Below are 26,999 nucleotides of genomic sequence, written 5' to 3'. Positions count from 1 at the left end.
TAAATGCTTATGATTAATGATTAAACTCAGCATGATTAGTGATTATGATTAATGATTGTAATTAACACTAACGTGCCTCACGTCAAAGTTGATCAAAATTTTGATTCCAGAATTATCAAATTTTCAGGGCCGATTACAAAATAAGTATTCGAGTTAAGGATTTGAAAATTGTGAATTCATTGCGGGAATACTGGGATAATCCCACGTAATTTCATGGTTTTTCAAACCAAATCTATGGGATTAATTACGCAAGACAAATTTGGCGATTTTTCAACCTTCCTCCCCCCACCACGAAGATAAATCATATCAGTTTAAAACAATCAATATTCTCAAACTAGAAATTTGTTTGCTCTTAATCACGAATTTGTTACTTCAAAGCCACACATTTGTTCAAATTGACCCCACAAAATTTGTTGTTTTAAACCAGTGGTGTTCAAGCTCCAACATATTTCGGACCAAACCACGATTTTTTTTTTCAGAGCTATGGGCCATACATTTCACATCAGTTTGTCCATTTAATCCAAAGTATATGTTATGTTTAGTTTTTCGATACTTTTTAATTTCCACTCGGCTGGTTAAGCCGTAAACCACGAATCATAAATAAAAAAGTAATATTTAAATGGTTTTGCAGAGGTCCATACGCGCCTGAATTTGATGGTCTTAAATCCACAGCATTGATGTTGTAATGATTTTATGAGTTGAACATTCATATTACATTGCAGACAATTTTTATTTACCAGGAAAACATTTTTTTTTTTGCAATTCCGTTGCAAATCAATCAACTTTTCATTGAGAAGTTGATCAACATAACGGCCTACTTTTCCTACCAAAAGAAACAGTGCTGAAAAGTGCTACTTTTCAGCACTCTTTTCGGTGCTGAAAAGTAGCACTTTTCAGTACTGTTTTCGTCAACCGAATAACCCAGTGTCCCAGTCTCTTCATGCCATGCTTATTCTGGGCGGCGTGTGAGTCGAGACGAGTCGTTCTCACCTCGGGTGACGTGAGGCGACTAATGTATTACGGTTCTTTCGAAAATTTTCCTTTCTGCGGTAGCCGCCAAGTTCTACCGCAGCTGTCAAAGTTCTACCGCAGGCTTGAAAATAATTGTATCATTGAACGAAGCCATCTGATCGAAGTGTGCTAGTAGAGTGCAGAGCTTTGAAAAACAGCAGAAAATAACAATCATTAGCGTGGTTTCCAAGGTATCATCGCAGCCGATCGATGATGCTTTGTGCAAATCAGTAATATGACTGCTGCGGTAGCTTTCTGTTCAACCGTAGAACGGAAAGTTATCCCTAAAATTGCAATAAATCAAACGGAAATCAGTCGACACCTCACCGACTAGTCTTGCCTTACATGCCACATGGGATAAGCACAATTGTATCTGATTCTTGAGTTTATTCTACATCTGGCGTGAGGTGAGGATTGTCGGTGTCCTACAGCGAGGTGAAAATTCTCGACTCGAGCGAAATGACTTTCCATTTGGTTTACACGGCGAGTCACTTCACTAAAATCTACATCCGTTGTGCGATCAGGTTCCGTTACAGCTTGGCGATTCTGATGTGGGATCGGATCGTCCAGCATTTTCTTACCTGTTCATTCCTCTAATGGACTAGTGCACGAGTTCACTATCTGACGTTTGAGCGGTGCCGTGTTATTTACGTGACCATGGCAACTAGTGAATTCGGCACCGCTCAAACGTCAAATTAGTGAACTTGTGCATCGGTCCATAGGGAAGATCTGCATGAAACCCATGGGAGCGAGAAAATTTGTGACATTCATGGTTACTACTGTCACAGCCTACGTGATTGAAAAATACTGAATTGAAACTACTCATGGTTGTATGCCTATGTGGGTTCTCTTGAAATGTTTGCTTGTGCTTTTAGAGTTCATCCAGTTGAAACGGCATTTTTCGAAATAGCAAAAAATGTAGTATGCAACTCGTTGCAAAACTCGATTTTTTCAGCACTCGTTATATTTATCCAACTCGGCGAGCCTCGTTGGATAAATGTACAACTCGTGCTGAAATAATCATCATTTTGCAACTTGTTGCATAAATAACTATTTTATATCCTTGATTATATGAAGAAGATTTTTTTTTTTTCAAAATGTAAATAAAAATGTTTTTTTTTTCAGGAAATTGTGGTTCCTACAAAAATAAAATTTGCAAAGAATGATTGCCTTTCTCAGTAGTCAGTATAGCTACAAACAGATTTATTTTATCCCTTCTCTTGCTCATTTTCAGATTTTGTTATTTTAATGCAGATGTTTGAAATTTTTGGTTTTCTGTCAGTGACGCAAGTGACGCACCCTTAATGATTTATACATTGGGTGGAAATTTTTGAACAAAAGCTTGATTTAGATTCAGGATCGTCTTCAGATTTTATATTTTTATGGAAAGGTATATTGAGAATATTCGGCATTCAGTCAATCGTAACCGAATGCACAAATAGTCCTAAAAAGTTTAACAAAAAACCTGAAAAATACAAATGTTTTCTAAAGTACAGTATTGGACAAAACATTTGCCACTTTTTCGATTTTCCGTACTAACTGGTCAACTTTAGAGGGATATCTGAGTAATTTGAATGAAATTTTCACAATTCTTCAGAAATAACTTGAATTTCAGCATATTTTTTTAGTGATTTTTCCAATCACGAGTTCAAAAACAGGAACGATTTGACTAATGTGTATGTTTTGACGATTTTTTATAATTGACGTAGCTTTTATGCACATACCAACTATCAAAGCCAGATATTCGTTGGCAAATCCATAAGTTGGAAAACCGCTATTACTGAGTTGCCTCAATAGCGTATCCGCAAATACTCAATTTTCGATTCGCTGCTCAATAAGGCACCCTCAATATCCAAGAAAACACCCAAGCAGGATTGGTTCTGAGTGAATGCTTTCTCGATATCATATACAACTTTCACGGTGCCCCGGCAGACCGTTATTATGCAATAAAATTGTCCAAGCACAGGGCTCGATTCCTGGGGTCATTCAGCACCTCTTGACCCATTTAAAAAAAAAATCTCTAGAAGAAATCTCGTTATGAAGTTTTTGACTTAAAATTTCAATATAATCCATATTAAAAACACTCAAAAAGTTAGCCAAACTGTTTTCAACTAGTATAACAATGTGGCCGTTGTTATAATTAGAAATATTTACAGCTGACTTAACTTACCTGAGTGGCTTTGTTTCATGTTTTACTGGTTTAAATTTAATTGATAGTTGTTTTATATGATGAACCGATTGAAAGGGTCAATAAATAAATTATCAATTAACAATGTTGTTCTTTCAAAAAAAGGATCTGAGAATAAATGCAGCACAATAATAGTTAGACGATTCCGAGATGAACCGGCCAATGGCCGAAAATCTCATTAATAAAGAAAAAAAAAGTTAGACGATATACCGTGTATTCACACTATAATATTCGATTGGAATTAATAACAACCGTTTGTTTCAAACCTGGAATGATTTGGTTGCTCTGGTACGCTCACGTTTATATCAGAATGAACATACGCGGATGCCTTCCGCGGGGCCGCTGACCTCCACCTGATTGATGGAACTTTTTTTACGGCATTCACACTAAATGACCAGCTCACTGAAGTTTGCCTATTTTATTCGCTCAATAATTTTCGCTCCTGTTATCAAATAAATGTGCTTAGAGAACCAAGAATAACCGTTTTATACAGGGCAAATTGACAATTAATTTAGGCAAGCTTGCATTAATCGTTGCTCTCTTTGGATTATTATTTAAAAAAAAAACTGCTTTAGTTTTCGAAACACGTTTCAGTGTTGTATGATAAAGGATCGCGGTGTGTTTTGGCGAAGTTGTTAACGAAATAATGGATCTTTGAAGTCAGGTTAGCCTTTATCAAGCAACAGTGTAGAAATGTCGTCTCCATTTACAAGTTGCGGGCCTTTAACCTGGCCACGTAATCCGTAAAAGGAGATATTCGCAGCTAGAACACGTGTTTTTACTACACGAGAAACATTATTATCATACGTCACAAGTGTTATATGGCTCTTCAACAACTTTAACTACATCTCCATCAAGAACTGCCTCAGTACCCACACATCTGAACCTGTTTTTTTTCTCTATATGCGACCATATACGTTTCACAGAAAGAAAAACCCATGTAAATTTCAGCATAAAACCGTGCACATAAAGGGAATGCCAGATTTGTCGCAAATCTACATACCACATTGTGTAAATTTACATCAACATCATTTAAATTTATGCCAATTGTCGCGTAATCGGTTAGAGTCCATGCCACATTACACGATGTATAGCGGAAAGTTACATGATGTTATTGTAATTTTACACGATGTGACGTGTAAATTTACGACATCTCTGGCATTCCCTTTATGTGCATGTTTTTACGCTAAAATTTACAAGGATTTTTCTTTCTGTGTTTGGTAGAGTAAATAGTATTACAAGCTTATCTTAGTTGTCCTTCTTTAAAATAGTGAAACCCTGCTTTAGTGCACTGCGATCGATTCCAATAAAGTCATCGTCTGCAAAATTAAGGAATATAAGTAGGGCAGACAATCGTCAGATTCGTCACCGACTGGTGACGAAATAAAAAAAAAAAACATCGTCATCCAGCATAATAACGACTAACTTCAACCCAAAATCGTCAACGAGCAAATGTTTCTTCATTCCGCTTGCTACCCTTACACACATGAAGAAAGCGTTTACTGTATATTCGGTTGCTACGCACCAAACAACGAATGGCATCACATAATTGCTTGTATTGGCAAGTGCACCCTTCTCATGATTCTAAAATAGTTCTGTTGGTAAGCGCGTAAAGTTGGCGATTCAAAGATTGTTTGTTCGATTCCAGACGCGTTTTATTGCTTTGTTTTATTTTTGCAAAAAATGCTCATTTATAGTCGGCTTTGTGCTCCCGAACGGAGATTCGCCCATAACGAAGGGATCGTATTTGTTTGTCATGATGCCGAGCCTATGTGACTGGATCTCTGCGGTTGAGTTGAATGATGATAATGCTTCTTTTAGTTTCGTCGCCGACTTTTTCCATTTGACGGCGACGGTTGTCTACCCTATAATATAGTAGCGACAAAACGCAATATTGAACAGTAAATTCGAAAATTCATCTCTTTTCATTTCATATTATTTTACAAAAAAAGGTTCTTCGTGTATAATCCTTACACTTGATTATATTTGTCAGCTTAATCAGCTTAAAGTCTCATTTTAAGTCTTTGATATTACCTGCAACAGCTAGTTTTTCGTTTCGTTGAATCCCGAAAAAAAAACTAAGTAAATGGTTGCAGGTATAAAGAGTGGAAGCCCTAAAGAAGTTGATGCTTAAGTAGTACTTAATGGGGATTTGTTTGAAGTTGTCAATGACTTTGTTTATCTTCGAACACTTGTGACATATGACAATCATGTGTCCCTTCATTTATTTATTTATTTATTTATTTATTTATTTATTTATTTATTTATTCATTCATTCATTTAGATATACCAACAGGCCGACAGTGGCCCCAATGGTTCTGCCCTAATATTAAAATACTTAAAAGAAACATACATTGCTTGTCAACAATTAAAATGAACGTAACGATAAACAGAAAGCATGTTTTACTAAATTTCTCTGACTTCAGTCAGAACATCTGAGAATAGGCGGCGTAGTGTAGTCCGGGGCATGTGGTAATCGAATTTAGATGAGACACGGTTAAAAGTCCTTTGAAATCCATCGATAGCGGTGTTCATCCCGTAGTTCGTTCTGCGCAATGGAGGTCGTAGCATTAAATTATTCCGAAGTGCTCGAGGTTGAACGTTGAGGTCAATTTCGTGGAGAATCGCTGGACAGTCTTTTCTGTTTTGTAGAACGTCAGCGGCGAACATCGCTTTTGAGATGTCTCTCCGTGTTCGAAGGGTCTCGATGTCGATCAACAACCAACGGCTTTCATAGCTCGGCAAACGATAAGGATCTCGCCATGGTAATCTGCGTAGTGCGAATCGAATGAACCTCCGTTGAACCGATTCGATGCGTTCCGCACCATTAAGGTAAATTGGACTCCATACAGGTGAACTGAATTCAAGAATAGGACGCACTAACGAACAGTACAGCGATTTCAAACAGTGAACATCGTTAAAATGTTTACATAATCGCATAATGAAGCCTAATGTTCTCGATGCCTTATCGACGACGTACGCTACATGCTGTTTGAAGGTAAACTGGGAATCCATGATTACTCCTAAATCTTTCACATGGTTAATCCGGCATATCTCCACATCAGAAAAGGTGTACTTGAAACGAACAGGCTCTTTTTTCCTGGAGAAAGAAATCACCGAGCACTTGTTTGGGTTCACTAGCATCCGGTTTAGATCGCACCATCATGCGAAACGATCCAACTCATTTTGCAGCGTAATTGCATCGGCGGTCGTGCGGTCGGCGTCTGCGAACGAGAGCTTAGGCCCTTTCAACACATGGTTCACGTCATTGAAGTATATCGAGAAAAATAGAGGTCCGAGATGGCTTCCTTGTGGAATTCCAGAAGTTCCTACGAAAACATCCGACTGAAAATCCCCTATGGATACGAGCATCCGTCGATCGGTGAGATAGGAGTCAATCCATCTCAGAAACGAACCGTGTAATCCAAGCTTCTGAAACTTAGCGATAATTATAGCGTGGCTTATCTTGTCGAAAGCGGCGGATAGGTCGGTGTAGATAACGTCTGTTTGATTTCGTTCTGCCAAACTTGTAGTGATATGGGACGAAAGACACAACACATTTGTGGTTGTCGATCGGCCAGGCATAAAACCGTGTTGTTCTTCGCTCAAATAGTGTTTACAATGAGAAAAAAGTGGCTCCATAACGACAAGTTCGAACAATTTTGATATTGCGCATAATGATGTTATACCACGGTAGTTGTTGATATCATATCGGCGACCTTTCTTGTACACTGGGTACATATGAGCAAATTTCCAGCAATATGGAAAGACGCCGTTCGCTAGCGGTGTCTGGAACAAGTGGCGAAGAGGAGACAACAAACAGCTGATGTTATTTTTCAGAAGAATCGCCGGTATTCCATCAGGCCCAGGTTTACATGTAGACTTCAGTTGACGTGCTGCTCGGATGATCATGGTGTCGTCCACGGTGAAAACTGCGAGTGACTGTTCTTGCATTGGAACGTTTCTTGCGGCGAGCGAAATTCGTTGATAGTTGTTCGTCGGCGAAAACGCTTGAGAATTTAACGGCAAACAGTCGACAGATATCGTCAACTTTGCATGCTTTTTCACCATTAAGTTCTAGCGACGATGAAAGGTCAGATTCTTTGCGTTGCTCGTTCACATACTTCCATAATGATTTTGGTCGATGTTTCAGATTCCTTTGTACCTTATTCTGATAGTTTAGAAAATAACGTTAACTGACTCTCTTGTATTTAAGGTTGAGCCGCACGTAATTAGTTTTGGAAGATTGGTTGCGACGTTTCGTGTACTTCTTCAATGCTGCTCTTTTCGCTGTTTTCAGTCGTTTAAGTTCGTTTGACTGCCATGGTTGTTTCTCGCAACATATCACTTTTTTTGGGACGTATCTGTCAATAGCGTACAGCATTATATTAGAAAACGTTTGGGCCGCAGATTGAATGTCGTTACGGTCGAGACAAACGTCCCAATCTATGGTCAGGAGAAAGTTGGCCATTCCTTCGTCATCGGTGTTTTTAAAATCGTTGTAAACTTGTGATTTGTGGATTTTTACTGAACTGCTGAGTCGTTGATTAAGCGTTAAAATAATAGGTCTATGATGAGGAACAAATTTAACGAGAGGAGCAGGAGCAATGGACACTATTGGAGCTGCGTCTTGGACGCTCACAAAGCAGAGATCTAAAGTGCGGCTGTTTTCGTTGATTACATCACAAATTTGCTTTAGGGTCGCTGTACTGTAGCTGTCAAGAAAATTCATGGCATTTGGATGAATCACTGATCGCTCCGGATCAGGATACAAGAAACCACTATGAGACGCCTTCCACGCTATTCCTGGTAAGTTGAAGTCTCCCAGCACAATAATCTCATCAGTTGCAGGCATTTCAGACATAATATGCCAGATTGATTGAGTATGAGCATCGATCATAGAGATATCGCGTATACGATCAGGAGGGAGGTAAACGACGCACAGATAAACGATACATTCACCGAGGTTGATGGCAACCCATGTCTGCTCGACGCATTTCCATGTTTCACTCTCAATACGTCTGCATTTCAGCTTCTTATTTACAGCGATGGCTACGCCTCCACCGACGGATTTCTTACTATTGTTGGGACTACGATCACAGCGAAAAACTTCGTAATCGTGCCCAAATACCTGGTTAGATAATGTCCGTGAGTCGAGCCATGTTTCGGTAAGAGCAATAACGTCGTAGCAGTTGTCTGCAACAGCTAATCTGTAGTCTTCAATAGTCGAGTTCATGCCGCCGACGTTCTGATAGTAGAGTAGGAGTTTATCGGCTTTGCTCCTTTGTTCCTGTTGCGAAACGTTATGCTGTCGTTGGGCTAACGTGGATTCGCTGGAAATGGAGTTACTTTCAGATGCAGAAAATTCCACAAATTCACTGTACTTGCCTAGGAGCGGTTTTCGGAAAGCCCCGTCTCCCGACTCAGGCACAGGACCGGGACGACTGCTGGTCGCTGGCAGGAATGGCTCGACTGTGCTTAGTGAGATAGGGGTTTCCTCAATACTGGCGGCAAGAATGCGTCCCGGTGAGTGGTCTACGTGGGTTGAGCGAGGCCGATTTGACAGGTTTGACTCATGTCGTTTTTTTGTAGAAGAACTGAGAACCGCGTCTTCCGTTTCAGCATGGCTGTTGATCGCGGGCATAGGAGAGGCTTGACTGCGTTGAGAACAGTAGGGGCTATCTTGGAGCTGATGACGGTTTTTCGACCTCTTAGTCGCAGCCTTATCGATGAATAATCGCTGGGAATAGTAATCGATTCAGGGGACGGAAAGTTCGTGAAAACAACGTACTTGCCTGTAGTTGGGGTTCGGAACACCCCGTTTTCCAACTCAAGCGCAGGACCGGGACGACTGTAGGACGCCGGCGGGATGGGCTCGACTGCGATGAGAGGAATAGGGGGTTCCTTCATACTTGTGGCAAGCGTGCGTCCCGTGTAGTTATAATCCTGTTGAGAATGTTGAACAGGATATTTTTACGTAAAGTGCTGAGGGCAATACTCGGTGGAAAACTAGACGTAAACATCAAGAGTAGTACCAGATGTACAAAGAAGCAAATTTTATTAAGCAAAATAAATACGGCAGACTTTGGTGGGCTGATCACTTAGTGTGAAGGTCTAAAAGTAAGCTGTTAATTATTAATATTCAGCATTGAATGTTTCACGTTTATCGAACGTAACATCAATTGTATATTGAGATCTATTTCATTGATTTCATTCTACTAAACTAAGCTTACTGGTTTAAGCCATGTAAAACATAGTTAAGTCACTCTGGTAAGTTAAGTCAGTTGTAAATATTTTAAATTATAACAACGGTAACAATCATATAGTAGTTGAGAACAGTTTGGCTAACTTTTTGAGCGTTTTGGTAGGTTTTTCCAATGCTATTGAAAAATTTTTATATGGAATATATTGAATTTTTAAGTCAAAAACTTCAAATCGAGATTTCTCGAGATTCCTTCGAAGGATTTTTTTTTAATAGGGTCCTAAAGCCATGTCCCAATTTTAGTGCCAAACGCTTAAGTTTAGGCCAATAACACATGTTTACTCAATTTTCTAATGTTTTCCGTTGGTTTGAACCCAAAAAACATTTTTTTAGATTTTGTCACACCCCTTGGCTTAAACTCAAATTTTGGGTGTATTTTGTTTTCCGTGTCCCTTCCGAAATGTCAGATAGGAACAACCCCAGTGTTAAAACTAAAACCCCTGTGGTGTTTTTGTCGACTAAGCGAACGTCAAACATGATCTTAAGTGTCAAGGTTCATTTATGGACCCAATTTTTAAATTAAAGTTCAAACATGATATAGCCGTTATTTGAGCGGAAAAAAATGCTAAAGTAGTTGCAGTAAGATGCTCTTTCGTGTTATTGAATAAAAACAAGGTTTTATTAAAAATTTTAGGACCCAATTGGCCCAGAGGTGCAGAATGACCTCAGGAATCGAGCCATGTGCTCAGATTTGATAGACAATTTTTTTGCGTTATAACGGTCGGTCGGGGCACCGTGACTTTGTGTAAAAGAGTCACAGTAGACTTTCCAGACTAGTAAGCATGTTGATTCACATGAAGAGGCATGTTTGCCAAATAAACATCACGGATGTGATGATCGATGATGCGTTCCAGACATTTCAGAATCCCTTTTGGAGCAGAACAGGGTAAACCTCGAAAACTTATTCAAATAGTCTCAAGTCAAAAAAGTGAATAAACCTACTTTATTGATCCTGCGTGTTTCGCAGACGAAATTCCACATGTTCCGCTCCTACCGAACTACACAGCAAAAAAAAAATTGAATATTGCATCGAAACTGCTGAAACCAAGTCATTCCCTCGGTTATGTAATATTACACCGCCCGACGTACTCACGGGCTGTTGGTGGAATAAATGCGACCGATGTAATTTTTCCGAAGTAATAATTTCAACGTACACAATACGATGTAATCGATGCGATGTGATATGAAAACTATGTAATCTAAAAGATTTAGGAGGAAATATTGTTCGTTTTATTGAGGAATAGATTCTCATGCACATTTTGAACGTGGAAAAATAAATACTCACACGTTTAGTTTGTAATGTATCTATTATAATCATAATCCATCCAATTATTCACAAAAATAGCTATGAACGGAAAAAAGAACAGCTGTGAGCAGACTCTGCTCATCCAGCAATCACGCTCTTTTTACATTTGTTTTGTTCTGGTTCTCCGATGCAAGAATCTGTGACCAAATCGGTCGCTGTTGGTTCGTGAGCGTGTGAGCGTGGATCCTGCTTAATATTGGTTCATTTTGCGTAAACGGCATGATTCTTTCCACCACTGGTCCAGGGGGGGGGGCTCCAGGTTCCAGCACCTTGGATATTGCTTGAGTCCATACAGTGACTTGAGCAAACGGCACACTATATTGGGAGGTGCTGTGACGCCATCAAGAATCGCCATATATAGTGCTTCCTTCATGTTGCCGTGTAAGAACGCCGTCTTGACGTGCATTTGATGGAAGTGGAATCCTTGTTGGACACCCGCATCGAGAGCCGTCCTGATACAGTCGAATTTCGTTCGTTGCACTACGTTTAATTGCACTTCGTTTTAATTGGGCTCCCGTTAAGTGGGCTATAGCCCACCTAAAACGAAGGCAAGTGTCACTTTCTGACATAAACCGCAATTTGTTAATGTTGGTAGCCCTGAATTTCTATTGTAATCGGTGTTTTGACAGCTCAAATCTTAGCCCGATTAGTGAAAGTCTTTCACTAATCGGGCCACGGGTTTAGTGCAACGAACGAAAGTTGACTGTAGTGGCAAGTCTTGCTACAGGAGCGAATGTCTCCTCGTAATCGACTCCAGACTTCTGCAGGAATCCCTTCACCACCAATCTCGACTTATGTTTGACCGCGTTGCCAGCCGCATCATCTTTCAACCGAAACACCCATTTCCATTTCAGGGGCTGTAGTAACCGTAACCTAAATGATCGGCCAAACTTCCTAACCTCCGTAACCTAAATGATCGGCCGAACCAACAAATAAACACACTATAGCAAACATCGTCCGTTCGCTACAAAAGTTGTCACCAAACTGGCTCGAGTTGTTTTCAAAACTGGCTTCTTTCCCGCACAGTTCTCGTTTCGCCCGTTTCGCCTTATCTGCTTTTCGTTCATTTTCGCTCGTTGTTTGACATCTCTTGTACACGTTTAGCATAATACAAGTAGAATCGAAAACAATTTACTTTATTTTTTTTTATATTTCAATTATATTTCAATTCTTAGCGTGTAAGAAAATATTATACTAGATGGCTTAAATACTATTCTAAAACCATATTCGGTCTATTCACTCATTGCGGTGCATTTTAACGTTTTAAGCTTGGCTAGTATAAACGAATTTTATATTGGTAAATGATTATTTGGAAAGTATGCGTTTGATGCTTAATGTTCAAAAATATTGTGATATGAATAAAATTAGCCATTTTCGTCAATCATAGTAAACAAAGACCAGAAAAATACTAAAATGTAGATTTTTGCATTTAGTGAATTTATTTTAATATTAATCATGTACAGTTATATCTGACTTTGCTACCTATTCGTATCGTTAAAAATCCAGTTTCCGCATATTTGCCGCAGTTGCTTCATGCTCTCGACAACCGAAATGGATGAGGTCTCCCATAGAACAATCTGGAAAAGTTTGACAAAATGATGACGAAATTCCAAAATGAATACGATAAACAAACTTACCCTTATTCTCGATGTTAACGGTTCCATATTTTACTTTCAAGTGCTGAGTTCTTGATCGCTTTCTGTGGCGGTTTTTCTGATTTCTCATTCCCTTCGATGATGCTATTTCCGAAGTGAAAATTGCGAAAAGGCGGCATGGTGGCGGCGACGGATGATCTACCAACACATTTCTGTTCGTTTTTTCAACGGTTTTCACTTGAGATACAGGCAAAAAAGTCGGAATGATACGACACTTTGATTGAAAAGAAAAACTTTTCATAATGGGTTTTAATTACGGAAATGATTGAATAACGCGATGAGATGACGAACCCGAACTGAAAAAATGCCATTTTATTTTGAATAAGTCCCAAGAGTAATGTGATTCACTACATATGCAGGGCAAACAATTAATGGTGAATAAGCATGGTAAAGCATAAAATATAATAATATGGGGAATAATTTTTAAGCACCCTCAAGAATAAAAGGGCATAATATTGAACAAGTAATATATCGTACACTAGCTAGTATATTCGTTTTTCTCCGTGTATATCAACTCTATTCGCCACAGGGGCATCACTCCTTGCGGGCAGCTTGACAAACGCCAGACCTTGTTCTCTTCCATGGAACGTAGTTCGTCTCGCACAGCAGCCATCCACATGGCTCGGTTAGCTAATCAAACGATTCTGGTATATCTGGAGAAATCGATTCGCTAGAAATAGCTCAATAACCGGTAAAATAGTCAAATAACTTACTTGTGCTTTCGTCCGCTAGACCTCGATGACAATTCTCTCGGAATTTGGTGTCTTTCTGAGTCTTCATCATTTACGTCCTCTTCTTCATTTGCTTGGTCGATTTCATCTATGGTGACCAGCTGGTCATTTCTCCCCTCTTGCTCGATCGGGAAGTGGACGGCCAACGGAACATCATCTTCTTGACTCATCACAGCGTACGGAAAACACGACTCATCAAACTTGACCTCTCGAGCAAATGTTACATGTGGTAACCGTTGGGTGCAACCATGACCATTTCTTTATTTTTAGCATCTAACTTACGTCTTTACTAGAGATGTGCAAAACGGCTTTTGATGGTGAACGGATCCGATCCGAATCACTCACTAGGATAACTCGGATCTTTTGAATGGATCAGTGACTCAGCGGCTCGTAAGGGAAAAGCGAACTGAACCGTTTGAACGGATTCTATGGTTCATTCCATGTCGCGCGGCTCACTCGATCTTTTGCTTCCTCAATATTACCCAGAAACTCACGATTCGACCGGACACGAACACGATATTCGGCCGATTTCCCCTACCCGAACCAAAAGAACGATGCAAAATTTAGTGGAAGGTTGGCATTTTTACCCTTTATCTTTTGTTCGCCGGTAATATAAGTGGACAGTGCTAATTTGTCTGTCTATGCTGAGAGCACGGAGCAGCAGCAAACTGTGTTTGCTGTGGCGTGGCGCGCAAAACAAGGCACGTGTCTTTTATTCAGCCTCCGTTATAATAAAGCCTATAAACGAACGAAAGAGAATAGGAGAAAAGAATCAGTTTGTTGTTTTTACGAGTAACTTTTTATCTGATCCATTGTGAGATTGTTGAGCGAATGATCCGACTCTCGCCAAAAAAAGAGCCACGGATTACTCGTTCAATTTAGTGATTTGGTTCTTTTGGACGGCTCCGATTCATTTTGCCCATCTCTAGTCTTTACTGCTTCGGAATCCAAACGAAACCCAAGTAACCATGGAGCATTATATCATTGCATATGTAATGTAGCTGCATTGCCGTAAGCCTGCCATTAAAGTAGTTTAAAAGTGGAAAAGGGCCCTTTTACAATTGCACTAATGCAAAAACGACGATAAAGCAATGAAGCAGTTTAAAAAGTAACATTAGTGCAGCAGTGCAATTTATAAAGTGATATTAGTGCATTGATACATTTGTAATGTAGAGTTAATGCTATATTGCTTGACAGCTCTTGAAATATGTCGAATAAAGGCAATGTTACATCAATGTTGTTGATATGCAGTAGAATACGTGCAATGTTATAATGCTTGTGATTACTTGGGTAACTCTTGCTGCCGGAAACTCAAAGTTTCTCCAAATCCGGTCTGACACCGAACCACAGTTCTGCAAGGGTAACACCAGAGGGAAGTGCGCTTGTTGGACTTCGATTCATCAAGTAAACGCACGCAAGGGTAGCTTCGGACCATGAACGCTTCGGAACGTTAGATTGAATGAGCACGGAACGAATTTTCTCTATTAAGGTCCGGTTGAACCTCTCCGCTACACCATTCTGCTGAGGAGTGTACGCAACCGTTGTCTCTAGTTGGATCCCTTTCGTTCTATAGTACTGCAACTGATTCGTCGAACAGTATTCCCTGCCTTGATCACTCGTAACTCTTGAAATGGACTTTCCCATTCCAATTATTGGTCCAATCTTGGCTCGCAAAGACGTTGAATTAATACATTGGCGTAGTTGGTAGAACGAAAATAATCTTATTGACAAGTGTGGTATGTGGGCTTAATAGAATATAACTTTTAATTTAGTACATAAGCATACGTTACTATTGAAATTCTTATAAGACATTTTCAAAAGTTTTTCTAGAAAATATGTTCTAAATTTTATCAGAACGTGTTCCATATGATAGTTATTATGTAGACATTTCAATATCTCAGAAAATTACATTGGAGACTTTTCTCATTCAAGCTCTCTCTCGGTGATTTTGGAGAGTATCATACCAAGAATTAGGTGTACCTCAGTCAGTTAGAAAATCGTGGAATCAGTCTTACGAATATAGCGAACACGGGCGGTCATTGAAATGGAACAGTTTTCCGAAAATTCAGCCGGCGATAGTTCGGCTGGCGCGTACGTCCTTTCGGCTCAAGGACGCGCAGCAGAAGATGAGAGTTCGGCCGGTGGATCTATTCCTCCAAATTACGACAGTGGCGCAGCCGGTAGCATTGCCGGTTCGCCGAAAAAGTGAGTATAAAAGAAAAATGGAAGTAGATTGGAATTATGAAAAAAAAGAGTAAAGATGATTGGTAAAAAAAAGGAATGAAAAATGCTCGACTTATGTTTGACCGCGTTGCCAGCCGCATCATCTTTCAACCGAAACACCCATTTCCATTTCAGGGGCTGTAGTAACCGTAACCTAAATGATCGGCCAAACTTCCTAACCTCCGTAACCTAAATGATCGGCCGAACCAACAAATAAACACACTATAGCAAACATCGTCCGTTCGCTACAAAAGTTGTCACCAAACTGGCTCGAGTTGTTTTCAAAACTGGCTTCTTTCCCGCACAGTTCTCGTTTCGCCCGTTTCGCCTTATCTGCTTTTCGTTCATTTTCGCTCGTTGTTTGACATCTCTTGTACACGTTTAGCATAATACAAGTAGAATCGAAAACAATTTACTTTATTTTTTTTATATTTCAATTATATTTCAATTCTTAGCGTGTAAGAAAATATTATACTAGATGGCTTAAATACTATTCTAAAACCATATTCGGTCTATTCACTCATTGCGGTGCATTTTAACGTTTTAAGCTTGGCTAGTATAAACGAATTTTATATTGGTAAATGATTATTTGGAAAGTATGCGTTTGATGCTTAATGTTCAAAAATATTGTGATATGAATAAAATTAGCCATTTTCGTCAATCATAGTAAACAAAGACCAGAAAAATACTAAAATGTAGATTTTTGCATTTAGTGAATTTATTTTAATATTAATCATGTACAGTTATATCTGACTTTGCTACCTATTCGTATCGTTAAAAATCCAGTTTCCGCATATTTGCCGCAGTTGCTTCATGCTCTCGACAACCGAAATGGATGAGGTCTCCCATAGAACAATCTGGAAAAGTTTGACAAAATGATGACGAAATTCCAAAATGAATACGATAAACAAACTTACCCTTATTCTCGATGTTAACGGTTCCATATTTTACTTTCAAGTGCTGAGTTCTTGATCGCTTTCTGTGGCGGTTTTTCTGATTTCTCATTCCCTTCGATGATGCTATTTCCGAAGTGAAAATTGCGAAAAGGCGGCATGGTGGCGGCGACGGATGATCTACCAACACATTTCTGTTCGTTTTTTCAACGGTTTTCACTTGAGATACAGGCAAAAAAGTCGGAATGATACGACACTTTGATTGAAAAGAAAAACTTTTCATAATGGGTTTTAATTACGGAAATGATTGAATAACGCGATGAGATGACGAACCCGAACTGAAAAAATGCCATTTTATTTTGAATAAGTCCCAAGAGTAATGTGATTCACTACATATGCAGGGCAAACAATTAATGGTGAATAAGCATGGTAAAGCATAAAATATAATAATATGGGGAATAATTTTTAAGCACCCTCAAGAATAAAAGGGCATAATATTGAACAAGTAATATATCGTACACTAGCTAGTATATTCGTTTTTCTCCGTGTATATCAACTCTATTCGCCACAGGGGCATCACTCCTTGCGGGCAGCTTGACAAACGCCAGACCTTGTTCTCTTCCATGGAACGTAGTTCGTCTCGCACAGCAGCCATCCACATGGCTCGGTTAGCTAATCAAACGATTCTGGTATATCTGGAGAAATCGATTCGCTAGAAATAGCTCAATAACCGGTAAAATAGTCAAATAACTTACTTGTGCTTTCGTCCGCTAGACCTCGATGACAATTCTCTCGGAATTTGGTGTCTTTCTGAGTCTTCATCATTTACGTCCTCTTCTTCATTTGCTTGGTCGATTTCATCTATGGTGACCAGCTGGTCATTTCTCCCCTCTTGCTCGATCGGGAAGTGGACGGCCAACGGAACATCATCTTCTTGACTCATCACAGCGTACGGAAAACACGACTCATCAAACTTGACCTCTCGAGCAAATGTTACATGTGGTAACCGTTGGGTGCAACCATGACCATTTCTTTATTTTTAGCATCTAACTTACGTCTTTACTAGAGATGTGCAAAACGGCTTTTGATGGTGAACGGATCCGATCCGAATCACTCACTAGGATAACTCGGATCTTTTGAATGGATCAGTGACTCAGCGGCTCGTAAGGGAAAAGCGAACTGAACCGTTTGAACGGATTCTATGGTTCATTCCATGTCGCGCGGCTCACTCGATCTTTTGCTTCCTCAATATTACCCAGAAACTCACGATTCGACCGGACACGAACACGATATTCGGCCGATTTCCCCTACCCGAACCAAAAGAACGATGCAAAATTTAGTGGAAGGTTGGCATTTTTACCCTTTATCTTTTGTTCGCCGGTAATATAAGTGGACAGTGCTAATTTGTCTGTCTATGCTGAGAGCACGGAGCAGCAGCAAACTGTGTTTGCTGTGGCGTGGCGCGCAAAACAAGGCACGTGTCTTTTATTCAGCCTCCGTTATAATAAAGCCTATAAACGAACGAAAGAGAATAGGAGAAAAGAATCAGTTTGTTGTTTTTACGAGTAACTTTTTATCTGATCCATTGTGAGATTGTTGAGCGAATGATCCGACTCTCGCCAAAAAAAGAGCCACGGATTACTCGTTCAATTTAGTGATTTCTCGATTACTTTTTCAAATCGACGTAAGTAACTTTTATACGGTTTTAAGAAAATTAAATAGAAAAATCAAAATCTATCTTCTAAAACTGTTTTAAAATGAATCACCTTTTTAACATTTTTTGCCGTGTACTTCGCTCAAATTTTGCATACACTCAGCTCACGTTCAAAAACTAGGTAGTTTCTATTATTTCCCACAAAAATAATTATAAGAAAATGATAAGCCGTTTCATTCAGTTACTTTCGACGTTTTTCTACCAGTGTAAAATCGGCTCAAGTAGTGTTTTGTTTTGATTCGTGGTTAAGTCACTTTGTCTCTCCATACAGCGGGGCGGCGAAAGTAGTGGTTAGGTTGCGAAAGTTGAAAATGTTACTTTCGTCGTTTTGTAAATCCGGAAATTAAATGTTCTAAAAGTGAAAAGTTGAGTTGGTACAGAGCGGTACGTATAGATTTCCGCCTGCTTAACACGTAGGATCGATAAAGTAAGTTTGTATACTTTTTTGACTTGAGTCTGTATGAATAAGTTTTCGAGATTTGGTTCTTTTGGACGGCTCCGATTCATTTTGCCCATCTCTAGTCTTTACTGCTTCGGAATCCAAACGAAACCCAAGTAACCATGGAGCATTATATCATTGCATATGTAATGTAGCTGCATTGCCGTAAGCCTGCCATTAAAGTAGTTTAAAAGTGGAAAAGGGCCCTTTTACAATTGCACTAATGCAAAAACGACGATAAAGCAATGAAGCAGTTTAAAAAGTAACATTAGTGCAGCAGTGCAATTTATAAAGTGATATTAGTGCATTGATACATTTGTAATGTAGAGTTAATGCTATATTGCTTGACAGCTCTTGAAATATGTCGAATAAAGGCAATGTTACATCAATGTTGTTGATATGCAGTAGAATACGTGCAATGTTATAATGCTTGTGATTACTTGGGTAACTCTTGCTGCCGGAAACTCAAAGTTTCTCCAAATCCGGTCTGACACCGAACCACAGTTCTGCAAGGGTAACACCAGAGGGAAGTGCGCTTGTTGGACTTCGATTCATCAAGTAAACGCACGCAAGGGTAGCTTCGGACCATGAACGCTTCGGAACGTTAGATTGAATGAGCACGGAACGAATTTTCTCTATTAAGGTCCGGTTGAACCTCTCCGCTACACCATTCTGCTGAGGAGTGTACGCAACCGTTGTCTCTAGTTGGATCCCTTTCGTTCTATAGTACTGCAACTGATTCGTCGAACAGTATTCCCTGCCTTGATCACTCGTAACTCTTGAAATGGACTTTCCCATTCCAATTATTGGTCCAATCTTGGCTCGCAAAGACGTTGAATTAATACATTGGCGTAGTTGGTAGAACGAAAATAATCTTATTGACAAGTGTGGTATGTGGGCTTAATAGAATATAACTTTTAATTTAGTACATAAGCATACGTTACTATTGAAATTCTTATAAGACATTTTCAAAAGTTTTTCTAGAAAATATGTTCTAAATTTTATCAGAACGTGTTCCATATGATAGTTATTATGTAGACATTTCAATATCTCAGAAAATTACATTGGAGACTTTTCTCATTCAAGCTCTCTCTCGGTGATTTTGGAGAGTATCATACCAAGAATTAGGTGTACCTCAGTCAGTTAGAAAATCGTGGAATCAGTCTTACGAATATAGCGAACACGGGCGGTCATTGAAATGGAACAGTTTTCCGAAAATTCAGCCGGCGATAGTTCGGCTGGCGCGTACGTCCTTTCGGCTCAAGGACGCGCAGCAGAAGATGAGAGTTCGGCCGGTGGATCTATTCCTCCAAATTACGACAGTGGCGCAGCCGGTAGCATTGCCGGTTCGCCGAAAAAGTGAGTATAAAAGAAAAATGGAAGTAGATTGGAATTATGAAAAAAAAGAGTAAAGATGATTGGTAAAAAAAGGAATGAAAAATGGTCGAAAATGAGAGATATAAAAGATGAGCTAAAAAAAAGAGATTGACACGAGATATGGAAAAAAGAAATTGAAAGCAAAAAAAGAGATGCAAAAAGAATAAAAAAATAAAAAAGAAATATGAGATGAAAAAAAAATTAGCACTAGATTAAAAAATAAACGATTGAAAAGCAATTTTAGATAAGAGATGATAGTTAAACAAAATAATTAGCAAAAAAAAAGAGAAATATATATATATAAAAAAAAGATTGACACGAGATTTGGAGAAAAAGTTTTAACGAAGTTCTAGATAAAAGATGAAATTAAAACAAAATAATTGAAAAAAAGTAAAAGAAAATAAATGACTAATTTGGATTTTTTGCTTGGCTATTACAGGAGAATTTCGAAAAAGAAGCTTCTGAATGAATTAAAGGAAGCAGTGGAAAAGAACAACTTTCTGCGCGAGCAAGTTTCCCGGCTTTCCGCAGATCAAAGCTTAACTGAAACGCTCCGTCACACCCGGTCGACATCGAGAGATGATGTTTCGGACACCAGGAGTGATTTCCTTTCCACGATGAGTAATTGTACTCTTGGAACTCTTAACATACCAGAGTGCATACCCACGGAGGGGGAATCGAAAATTGACAAACGAGCGTACGAATTTTGGAAGGAAACATTAGTCGCATCCTTGCAACTTGTCAATTCAGCAGACGAACGGGCGAAGTATGGAGTTTTCAAAATAAAAGCTGGTGCAAAGTTGCGAGAAATTTACAATACAACGGTTTCGACTGATGAGATTCCAAATGAGCGTACCACTCCCTTCTCGCACGCTTTGGCAAGGCTGGATGATTATTTTGGGTCCAGAGCTTACATCTTGTCACAAAGAGGAAAATTAATGAACTTGTGCCAAACAAAAACCAAGACTAGCATCGAGTTCGTTCGGCGAGTTGCAAATTGTAGTAGAATTTCAGACTAAATCATTGTTGTTCGTTAAGAGTGTATTCCGTTCCACATTCCGATTTAAGATTAGCGTGTTTTCAGTGTATTCCGTTTTCCGTGTTTCATGTTTTTTTATTAAATTCCGTTTAGAGTGTAATTTCCTCTATCCTCTGTACACGGGAAATAATTCTGTGGTAAAAATAACTATTTTAGCTGACTACGCCCATTCTTAAAATTACCATGGAAATTCAGACCAATTTACTATGTTTACTGTACACCCTACCGCATTATTGGTACATTTGACAGACATAATTCTAGCGTAACATTTGAAAAGGGCCTAACTGCAAAATGTAAACAAACTTGATTATTCATTATTCGTATCATTTTTTACGTAAATTACTCCTACATACTCTTACGGGCATGCAAAATGCATTATTTATGGTAATTTTATTCAACTTTAAAAGGGCCTATCTGAAAATGATAAAACTAAGAGGGCCTAACTGGTCATAAAAGGGCCTAACTGAAAATTTCCATCAAAATCAGATTGGCGCTTCCATGCATTTTTAATTTTCCTCCTTATTTTTCAATATTTAGCCATTATATAGTGTTTTTCTCACATAATGGAACCTATTGAAATATTTGAAAAAGGTCTATCAGCATAACGTAAAAATTGAGAAATGCTCGATTGAAGATTTTGTAACATATTTATTGTTACTATTTTAAACTCATTGCTATCTAATAGTTTTAAACTTTTGTTCGACACTCATAGTCTATTACTGGGCCACGTGACGTTTTAAATCTAACATAACAAAAAAACTAGTAAAAATTGTTGAATTCAAACATCATCAGTAGATAGGCCCTTTTACGAGTCTTCAAACCAGTTAGGCCCTTTCAATTAGGCCCTTTAATTGAACATGGTTTCAGTTAGGCCCCTCCAGTTAGGCCCTTTTATTTAACATAGTTCCAGTTAGGCCCTTTTGGAATTTGTTAATTTTATTGATTATTGAATAGTTTTTCAAAGTTTTAGAACAAAATCAATCGATTATGTGAGAAAATCAACATTGAATATTGAAAATTCTTTATTGAAGATTCAGTACTTTATTGATTATTCATATTTCAAACCCTTTTCTCCTATTTACTAGTTTTATACTTGTGTTCGACACTCATAATAGTCTACTAGGTGGCCCATAACGTTTTAAATCTTAAATAACAAAACAACTCGTGAAAATGCTTGAATTCAAACATCATCGGCAGATAGGCCCTTTAACGAGTCTGCAAACCAGTTAGGCCCTTTCATTTAGGCCCTTTGAATGAACATGGTTTCTGTTAGGCCCCTCCAGTTAGGCCCTTTTATTAAACTTAGTTCCAGTTAGGCCCTTTTGGAATTTGTTAATTTTATTGATTATTGAAGTGATTTTCAAAGTTTTAGATCAAAATCAATCGATTAGGTATGTGAGAAAATCAACATTGATTAATAAAAATTCTTTATTGATGATTCAGTACTATATTGATTCCTATTTCAAGCCCATTCTCTTTTTTACTAGTTCTATCATAATCTTAATGCGAAGTTAGTTTGTACCATTCACTTTGCTTAACAGTACGTTGACATGCATGGACAACATAGCGTGTGTTTCCTGCAGTTCGACCGGAGGGCGGATCAATTGCAAGCGGTCGCGATAATGGTTAAGACGTGTTCGAATTTTATTCAAGGTTGCACTATCGTTAGTGCGAATGGCCGCTTCAGTGCTAATGTGCAACTGTTGTATTTGAGTTTCACAGTGCTCAATGTTTGACTGTGAACTCATTACATGGCATGAGCTAGTGGGCTGGTTGTCTCGTAAGGACTCCTCTTGCATGAGTGCCTTGAGACGTAAGACCTTCCCTCTATGAGTGGTAGGTCCTAAATTTACTACATGACGTAGGGCCAACTCATACGTGACCTCTTCGTCCGTCAAATGTGTGTAATCCATTTCTTATATCTATGCGTAAGGGTTAAAATTGTTTGTTGATTATTATAGGCTGAATAATCAAAAGCAAAGCACAAAACCAAATTTGCTAAATCACAAACCAAAAAAAATCGCTAACGGTAGTACTAAATTTTGTGGATTTTCAGTTGGGCGCCAGTTTGAGTTTGATAAGTTAAGAATCTGTAGCAATTCAGAACAAACAACATCAAGATAGTATTAGGCTCAAAAAGAAAATCGTTTCGCTCAGTGCAGTTTTGATTCATACCAACCGTCAAATCAAAACACCCGTACCCTCCGTTCATCAACGTGAAATATTTCGCAAAGCGACGCCTCGGATTCAACGCGAAGCAGAAGAACTGCGAAACGCACACACTCACAGTCGGATTGAAGAATCCGCGAAAGGAAGCACATCAGCAGAGCTATTCATTCGTTTCTCCACCGCCGCCATCATCGAATGGTAAAAGCCCGCGTGTGTCAGTTTATTTAATAAAAAGTGCAGCAAAAGTTGTTGGAGCCCGTTTTCCTACCACCAGCAAGCGGAGTAGGTTATCGGAACCAATCGGGAAGAGCCAGAATCGACCGATTGCGGCTGGGAAGCACCCAACATCCGCAGCAAGCCGATACGATACAGGACCCAATAACGGGCCAGAGAAGCGCAGCCGGTTTTCAATCCAACCCGTCTGTCGAAGGCCACCCACGCAACACGCACGGTGTCAGTAGGTCCCAAAGGTGAGTGAGCGGCAAATTGCATTGGAGGGATTTTCAAAACCGCTATGCCTTCCATTCCCAGCTAAGGCACACGAGAGGCACACGATCGACATAACCTCAAACCGTGCACGTGCTGATTGGCCCTTGTACGGCTAGAAGGTCACGAGGCACGCAACCAATCCCGGAAGTAGGCGTGGGACGACGAGCTTCTTCCAAAGGTGAGATAAACCGCATAATTCCCAAAAGAAACGCTTGAACTAATCGCGTGATCCTCATAGGACGAGTGACGCAATAGCCACCGGCGAATCATCCAAGCTACTGAGACTAGCGAGACACGAGCCAACAAAAGCCCCGAACGGGTAAGAATGCATTGGCTTCGAGCGACCGATCAAAAGGATGACACCTGTGCGGCCTTAGGGTTTTGTTTTTTGGTCTCATTGACAGGTAATCAGCATCAACGATCTTTGGAACGAGATTGGCCATTAGCCGGCTGACTGACAGGAACGTATCCTTGCGAGAACGTTCGGACGCAACAGTGGGGGCTCCCACGAGTCGGAATACAAGCCGACGAATAAGCGAACCTGGTCGATCACCGGGACGACGGAAGTGGCGAGCGAACGCCGGTGGGATCACGAAGGCAGCGGCAAGAATCAAGCCGGGGAGCAGGTCCAGCTCGGGCAAAGCGGGCAGCGAGCCCACGCTCACTAGGACTACCGAGTGCCAACGGCCAACGAACGCCACTGAGAGGATCTACCGGTGAAAGCTGGTAAGACGCATGCGACGAAGCGGACGATTTGGAGGCAGCGTGATGTCGATGGTTGGCCGATTGATGACCAAGGAGAGAGAGTGCGGATCGCCGAGCCGACGAACGAAATGCCTGAGCAAACGACTGGTTAGGTGGTATTAGACCACGGGCCCGTGAGTAGACATTAGATTTAAGATTGATCGATCATGCCTTTAAGGCGAAGAAGCCAAAGTGGCCAGACTTAATGTATACCATCACACAATAAATGTAACGTAGATGAAATTTTGGCTTTGTTGATTTGTAGTTGAGCTTTAGTCCCTCAGTGTTTGCGATTTTGGTCTTATGATCCCCTCGCTTCGGTAGTTCTGCTCTACCCCTACCGGGAAACTTGCAACACTGGCGCCCAACTGAAAATCCACAAAATTTAGTACTACCGTTAGCGATTTTTTTTGGTTTGTGATTTAGCAAATTTGGTTTTGTGCTTTGCTTTTGATTATTCAGCCTATAATAATCAACAAACAATTTTAACCCTTACGCATAGATATAAGAAATGGATTACACACATTTGACGGACGAAGAGGTCACGTATGAGTTGGCCCTACGTCATGTAGTAAATTTAGGACCTACCACTCATAGAGGGAAGGTCTTACGTCTCAAGGCACTCATGCAAGAGGAGTCCTTACGAGACAACCGGCCCGGCTAGCTCAGTCGGTAGAGCATGAGACTCTTAATCTCAGGGTTGTGGGTTCGGGCCCCACGTTGGGCGCCAGTGTTGCAAGTTTCCCGGTAGGGGTAGAGCAGAACTACCGAAGCGAGGGGATCATAAGACCAAAATCGCAAACACTGAGGGGCTAAAGCTCAACTACAAATCAACAAAGCCAAAATTTCATCTACGTTACATTTATTGTGTGATGGTATACATTAAGTCTGGCCACTTTGGCTTCTTCGCCTTAAAGGCATGATCGATCAATCTTAAATCTAATGTCTACTCACGGGCCCGTGGTCTAATACCACCTAACCAGTCGTTTGCTCAGGCATTTCGTTCGTCGGCTCGGCGATCCGCACTCTCTCTCCTTGGTCATCAATCGGCCAACCATCGACATCACGCTGCCTCCAAATCGTCCACTTCGTCGCATGCGTCTTACCAGCTTTCACCGGTAGATCCTCTCAGTGGCGTTCGTTGGCCGTTGGCACTCGGTAGTCCTAGTGAGCGTGGGCTCGCTGCCCGCTTTGCCCGAGCTGGACCTGCTCCCCGGCTTGATTCTTGCCGCTGCCTTCGTGATCCCACCGGCGTTCGCTCGCCACTTCCGTCGTCCCGGTGATCGACCAGGTTCGCTTATTCGTCGGCTTGTATTCCGACTCGTGGGAGCCCCCACTGTTGCGTCCGAACGTTCTCGCAAGGATACGTTCCTGTCAGTCAGCCGGCTAATGGCCAATCTCGTTCCAAAGATCGTTGATGCTGATTACCTGTCAATGAGACCAAAAAACAAAACCCTAAGGCCGCACAGGTGTCATCCTTTTGATCGGTCGCTCGAAGCCAATGCATTCTTACCCGTTCGGGGCTTTTGTTGGCTCGTGTCTCGCTAGTCTCAGTAGCTTGGATGATTCGCCGGTGGCTATTGCGTCACTCGTCCTATGAGGATCACGCGATTAGTTCAAGCGTTTCTTTTGGGAATTATGCGGTTTATCTCACCTTTGGAAGAAGCTCGTCGTCCCACGCCTACTTCCGGGATTGGTTGCGTGCCTCGTGACCTTCTAGCCGTACAAGGGCCAATCAGCACGTGCACGGTTTGAGGTTATGTCGATCGTGTGCCTCTCGTGTGCCTTAGCTGGGAATGGAAGGCATAGCGGTTTTGAAAATCCCTCCAATGCAATTTGCCGCTCACTCACCTTTGGGACCTACTGACACCGTGCGTGTTGCGTGGGTGGCCTTCGACAGACGGGTTGGATTGAAAACCGGCTGCGCTTCCCTGGCCCGTTATTGGGTCCTGTATCGTATCGGCTTGCTGCGGATGTTGGGTGCTTCCCAGCCGCAATCGGTCGATTCTGGCTCTTCCCGATTGGTTCCGATAACCTACTCCGCTTGCTGGTGGTTGGAAAACGGGCTCCAACAACTTTTGCTGCACTTTTTATTAAATAAACTGACACACGCGGGCTTTTACCATTCGATGATGGCGGCGGTGGAGAAACGAATGAATAGCTCTGCTGATGTGCTTCCTTTCGCGGATTCTTCAATCCGACTGTGAGTGTGTGCGTTTCGCAGTTCTTCTGCTTCGCGTTGAATCCGAGGCGTCGCTTTGCGAAATATTTCACGTTGATGAACGGAGGGTACGGGTGTTTTGATTTGACGGTTGGTATGAATCAAAACTGCACTGAGCGAAACGATTTTCTTTTTGTGCCTAATACTATCTTGATGTTGTTTGTTCTGAATTGCTACAGATTCTTAACTTATCAAACTCAAACGTAACAACTTCTTCTTGGCATTACGTCCTCACTGGGACAGAGCCTGCTTCTAAGCTTTGTGTTCAATGAGTACTTCCACAGTTATAAACTGAAAGCTTTCTTTGACAAGTTGCCATTTTCGCATTCGTATATCGTGTTACAAGTACGAAGGTACTCTATATTCAGGAAAGTAAAGGAAATTTCTATTACGAAAAAACCTGGACCGACCGGAAATGGAACTCAGATACCTTCAGAATGGCTTTGCTTTGTAGCCGCGGATTGAACTGCTCGGCTAAGGAAGGCCCTCAAGTATAAAACAAGTAAAAGAGTGAATGGGTTTGAAATAGACATAATCA

General features: G+C 40.5%; 2 long non-coding RNA genes and 1 other non-coding gene across 5 annotated transcripts in view; 2 read left to right on the top strand and 1 right to left on the bottom strand.

The window, feature by feature from the left end:
- Positions 1–26,411, bottom strand: part of LOC110676345 — a 37,676-nt gene extending 11,265 nt beyond the window's left edge. The window contains exons 1-4 of one of the 2 annotated variants that reach the window (XR_002500291.1): positions 26,092–26,411; positions 25,895–26,030; positions 25,754–25,834; positions 25,617–25,695 (exon numbers count right to left, since the gene is read on the bottom strand). This is a non-coding gene — a long non-coding RNA (uncharacterized LOC110676345). Of the gene's footprint in view, positions 1–25,616; positions 25,696–25,753; positions 25,835–25,894; positions 26,031–26,091 lie in introns of those variants that run through there. The other variant, XR_002500290.1, reaches the window with a different exon arrangement.
- Positions 23,150–23,952, top strand: LOC110676346. 2 transcript variants are annotated; one of them, XR_002500293.1, is made up of 4 exons: positions 23,150–23,477; positions 23,539–23,674; positions 23,735–23,815; positions 23,874–23,952. It is a non-coding gene; the product is annotated as an uncharacterized LOC110676346 (long non-coding RNA). The 2 variants fall into 2 exon arrangements; XR_002500292.1 differs by having other exon boundaries at positions 23,155–23,477; positions 23,735–23,952.
- Trnak-cuu lies at positions 24,895–24,967 on the top strand. The gene has a single exon. It is a non-coding gene; the product is annotated as a tRNA-Lys (tRNA).
- Positions 26,412–26,999: the final 588 nt, after the last annotated feature.

The sequence above is a fragment of the Aedes aegypti genome, chromosome 2 (genome assembly GCF_002204515.2).
Source record: "Aedes aegypti strain LVP_AGWG chromosome 2, AaegL5.0 Primary Assembly, whole genome shotgun sequence".
NCBI lineage: Eukaryota > Metazoa > Arthropoda > Insecta > Diptera > Culicidae > Aedes > Aedes aegypti.
This window is presented reverse-complemented; position numbering and strand designations above follow the sequence as displayed.